The 5,664-nt window shown below is 40.2% G+C and overlaps 1 pseudogene; it reads left to right on the top strand.

Annotated features, from left to right (window-relative positions):
- The first annotated feature begins 2,749 nt into the window (after nt 1-2,749).
- Nucleotides 2,750-3,734, top strand: LOC129401832 (olfactory receptor 7A10-like; annotated as a pseudogene).
- The last annotated feature ends 1,930 nt before the right edge of the window (nt 3,735-5,664 follow it).

The following is a 5,664-nucleotide window of genomic DNA, read 5'->3' as shown; positions in this document are numbered from 1 at the left end:
TATGGGTTCTCTCAAAAACCAGATTTTTGTTTCAAGTTATATTTGTGCATTTTTGATATGTAATTGATAACTGAGTATTTATTATGGACCTTGTTCCTCCCAGGATTACCATAGGAGCTTATTAGTTCGGTAGCATTTTTATTAAATTATTTGCTGAGTACTTCCCCATGTAGAGGAGACTTATTCTCTGAACAAAAATAACTATAACAACATTGTCTGTGTAACTTTACTTCATTTTATTGTATTATTACACAAAGTGGAAGTACAGAATGATGTTAAATAGAACAAGTGATTAGATCATTGGTACTTCTACCTAAACTTATGGAGAAAAGTTGTTTCTCACCATCAGGCATGATACTAACTGTAGGATTATGAATATAATCTTTATTAAGTTGAGGATTGGTCTATTCCTGACAGAGCTGTAATCAGGATACTGAATTCTGTCATATCTCTAGATCAATTGATGTGATCTTCTTTTGTCAGCTATTGTTGTGGTGAATGACATTGGTTTCTTTATGCTTATTTAGACTCACTTACAGTGAATAGATCTTATCTGGTTTGCTATAAAATTCTGTGTAGGTCATCCTGATATGGAATTTTACATGACTGTAATTTCTTCACCTATTTTGAGAGTTAGGAAATGGTGAAGTCACAGATGAGTTAGGAAGAAGTTTTGTTTGCTTCTATTTTCTAAAAGTAATGTGAGGAAATTGGGATCAAGTCTCTTGGAAGAGTTTATTGAAATTTATTCTTAGTTCACTGGTACATATATCACTGTATCACTGTCATCCCATTGTTCTTCGATTTGCTCGAGTAGACACCAGTAACATCTTCATTCATCCTTGTCTCAAGCAAGTATTTTTTTATTGAGGCTCTGTAGTTTATAATACTTTTTAAAAAAATGCTGGCTAAAAACAAGGCAAAGCCTACAAAGTACTTACGCATTTCATTTATTTATTTATTTACTTACTTATTGTACTTTTGGGTCACACCCAGCACTCTCAGTGGTAACTCCTAGCTCCGCACTCAGAAATTATTCCTGGAGGGATAAGGGGACCAATATGGGATAGACCCCAGGTTGCGAGGCAAACTCCTTCCTTGCTATACGATTGCTCCAGATCCAATTTATAATACTATTGACGAGAGGTTCATGCGTCCACCGTCCAATATCATCCCCAGAAGATCTACTTATTTCCATTAATGAAAATCTTGTGTTTAAGTATTTCCATTTTACTCTCTATCTCTCTCTTCTGTTGCCCAAAACATTTCTCTATAGATTGCCCTTGTCCTTACAATCCATGCAGAACTACCCAATGCTTAGAAACTCTTGAAATACCAAACTCAGTAGAGGAGCTTGAATCCCAGATTCTCTTCCAATATCCTGTCCTCTGTTCCCCTCTTAGTGCAGGAGGAAACTGTTTCATACTCCTGGTCCTTGGGTGGATGTGGATGAGTCATAGATGTCATCTCTTGGTCGGCCTTGGGTGTATAAGGAAAATTACCTTCATAAAAAGGTGTACACTGAACAGATGGGCCAAACCCAAGTTGTCTTCTCCCAACCAGAAATGTAGAATTGGTACAAAATGGAAGATTAGGGAGACGATGTGTAATTTGGAGGCATTGAATTAGGTGTTGCTTACATATGTTGTAATGAAATGACAAGTAATGAAATGACATCGCTGTATATTCGAAAAAATTGTCTCACACTTTCAAAGAAATTGTGGAAACTCGTTGGTCACGACATTGAGTGCTCTGGTCTCCTACCATAGCTGCGATTTTAACTCCAGCATATGTCTCTGTTGTATTCCTCCCTGCCCTACAACACTCCTCTCAGATGGAGGCAGAAATCGTCCTGCGTGAGGTCATTTTAGGAATGACCTCTGACCTGGATATTCTTGTATTGGGTATCTCCTTCACACATGGATCTATCCCATTGCCTTCACCTGTTTCTTCACAATCAGGCAAAGGTTTCCTCTATACTTTCCATTTTCATAAAATTCACTATTTTACTTAGTAATAATGGCCCTAATGAAATAATGTCTGCTCATTTGCTGATATTCTAAAATCACCCATTCAGAGGGTGCTGAGAGGGAAACTTGTTAGGGACTGGAATTGTTTTCTTCTAATTCTATTCCCCAAACCCCTCACCTCACAATTGAACATGCTCTTTCTTACTGACCATTAGGGATATGTTTTAAATATATAATTTGAGGGGGAAAAAAGGCCCAAACTATGTTTCAAACCAAGAGAAAAAATAAGAGTCACTCTGGAAATTTGTGGAGAGAACAAAATATTTGAAAATGTTTAGTTTAGGAGCAAGGCTTCTATTTTTCTAGTACAAAGAGAAATCAAAACATTCAAAAGTCTTCAAATCATCAGGTTATAGACAAATGTCTATTTTCTTTTCCTTGTCCTGTTGTTCATCGATTTGCTCAAGTGGGCACCAGTAATGTCTTCATTGTGAGACTTGTTGTTACTGTTTTTGGCATATGGAATATGCCACAGGGAGCTTGCCAGGCTCTGCCGTGTGGGCGGGATACTCTCGGTACCTTGCCAGACTCTCTTTGATAGACTAGATATTATATGGGGTTTATGATATCGATAGACTAGATATTATAGAACTACCCAATGCTTAGATATTATATGGGTGTTTGAAATAAAGCCATTTCATTGCTGTGATCTTATTGGTCTATGTTCTTACCTAAATCTGCATCACTGTCACTTCCATTCCAGCCGCCACATCAGCTCCATGGAACCTGGAAACCAAACACGACCATTAGCATTTATTCTCCTGGGACTGTCACAGGAAGCAGGAATGCAACCTCTCATCTTCTGGGTATTTCTGTCTATGTACCTGATCACCTTCATTGGAAATCTCTTCATCATTCTGGCCATAATTTCTGACCCCCACCTCCACACGCCCATGTACTTCTTCCTGTCCAATCTGTCCTTTGCAGACATCTGCTTCACCTCCACCACCATCCCCAAGATGCTGCTGAATATCCAGATGCAGAGCAAAGCCATCTCCTACGGAGAATGCCTCACTCAGATGTACTTTTTCTTGAATTTTGTAGGACTGGATAACTTCCTTCTGACTGTCATGGCCTATGATCGCTTTGTGGCCATCTGCCATCCATTGCACTACATGGTCATCATGAACCCCAAGTTGTGCGGACTCCTGCTTCTAGTATCCTGGATCTTGAGTATTTCTGATTCTCTCTTGTATTGCCTCATGGTTTTGCGACTGTCTTTTTGTACGAACTTGGAAATCCCTCACTTTTTCTGTGAACTAAATCAGGTGCTCCGGCTTGCTTGTTCGGACACTTTCCTCAACGATGTGGTCATCTATGTTACCATTGGAATTTTGAATGTTATTCCACTTACTGGGATCCTTTACTCCTACTCAAAGATTGTCTCCTCCATTCTGAGAATTTCCTCAGCGAGTGGCAAGTATAAAGCCTTTTCCACGTGTGGGTCTCACCTCGCCGTGGTCTCCTTGTTCTATGGGACGGGACTTGGTGTGTATTTTAGTTCATCCGCTGTTGAAAACTCCAGGGATAGTGCCATCGCCTCAGTGATGTACACAGTGGTCACCCCCATGCTGAACCCCTTCATCTACAGCCTTAGAAACAAGGATATCAAGCAGGCCATCATGAAACTCTTCCAGGAGAAACATTCTCTCTGACAGGAGTCCACTGACCTTGTTGTGGTTTTCTTCTGAGCAACAGTGTTGAGAGCCCATGAAGAGCTAATCCAGGGGTGGTTTTTGTTGTTGTTGTTTTCTTTTTTTGGAGTCACACCCGGCAATGCTCATGGGTTACTCCTGGATCTCCACTCAGAAATTACTCCTGGCGGTGCTTGGGGGTACCATATGAGATGCTTAAAACTGAACACGGTCGGCCACGTGGAAGGCAAATGCCTTACCAACTGTACTATCGCTCCAGCCCCAACCCACCGGTGTTTTTGTCAGATCAGAAAGAGCTGATCTGTGGTTCACCTTAGTTGCAGAGCTCCATATCTTCATTTTTCGTGCAATGTCAACAAAATTTCATCTGTTTTTCCTTCATAATTTTCATCTTTGTTCACTGAGGTCAGTGTGAAAAAAGAGTCATTGAATACACACAGGAAATTGGGTACTTTTAAAAGCTACTGACTCCTGGATTATGGGGGGTGAGGACATTTTGTCATACCAAATGGTCTAGGAGAACCAAGCTTTATTCTATTCTTTTCAGAAAATTTTATATCCAGAGATGGATTCACCATCTGATGAAGCTTGTCAAAGTTTACATTTCTTCTCCAATATCCAATTATCTTTGGAATAATCTAAGACACAGGGAAGGTTAATAAATAAATTCCTCTATGGTTCTGGCAATATCTCTGGGCTTATTAATTCCCAAGGTCCCTGTGAAATGTGCAATCTTGCTTCTTTAATATATTTTTTTAAATACACAGAACATTTTCAGGGAACTTTCTTCAGCACCCCTGACTAGAATTGACTCACTCACAGATCTCAAGAATTCTGTATTGTACTAGAAAACTCTGGACACTAAATTTCACTCGGGGTAGGTTGGTGCTGCCTATAAGCTTCATTCAAGTGAGAAAAAGTACTTGAAGTCTCTACTTCTCTTCAGTCTGGTCCATAGAATCCAAAGTTTCTGATGATGTGCTTCATTGGATTTACTCTAAAATTTATTTTTTTATTCCAAGGAAAGCTCCAGTTAGACTATGCAATCACACATATTTTTCCAGCGTTTAATTTAGAAAGTGAAATTATTCTGCAACTGTTTGGATACCTAGTCTTATCTTTTTTATTCATACCTTGTATTTCTGTGGCACTCAGGGTATGACGTTAGATATTTCCGTCAGAAGCAACCGAAGGGGAAGACCTAAGGCATGAAAACAGTATCCATCCTTTTGAAGGTGAATAGATAACTTACATCAAGTCACCCCATATCTTTAGTGATAGCATAGCTGTTAGAGCTTTTGCTTTGTGCGGGACCAACCCAGGTTTGATTCCTCCATCCGTCTCGTAGAGCCTGGCTAGCTACTGAGAGTACCCCGCCTGCACAGCAGAGCCTGGCCAGCTACCCTTGGCGTATCCGATATGCCAAAAACAGTAACAACATGTCTCACAATGGAGACATTACTGGTGCCTGCTCGAGCAAATCGATGAGCCACAGGATGACAGTGATACAGTGATACAGTGATTTTTGTATGATTGCAAACAGCGTTCATTCATTGGGTCTCCTCATTAATCCATAGTCTGATGTGAGGGTTCAGGGCATATCTGCTGTCTTGTCTGGTATTTGAACATACCAGGAGCTCAGAAACTGAGGCTGATCCATAATAGATGTAATGTAGAGGCCTGCATGTTATTTCATTTTATCATTAAAATTTTTTTTTATGAATCACTGTGAGATACAGCTACAGGCATACAAACTTTAATGAATAGGTTTCAGTCATACAATGTAGATCTGCATTTTATAAGCTCCTGCGTAATTCAGAGGCACAAAGTAGGTGTAAGAATTCTAGTTTACGCCTTCTCTAGATGGAGTCCTGTTGACACGGAGCTTCTACTAACACGGCTCCGGTATGTGGGACTGGGATATCTCTCCGAACTGTGTGGGGGCACTGGAATGGGGCGGAACAGCCCAGCTTCCAGCC

This window comes from Sorex araneus, chromosome 2 (assembly GCF_027595985.1).
Source record: "Sorex araneus isolate mSorAra2 chromosome 2, mSorAra2.pri, whole genome shotgun sequence".
Lineage (NCBI taxonomy): Eukaryota > Metazoa > Chordata > Mammalia > Eulipotyphla > Soricidae > Sorex > Sorex araneus.
This window is presented reverse-complemented; position numbering and strand designations above follow the sequence as displayed.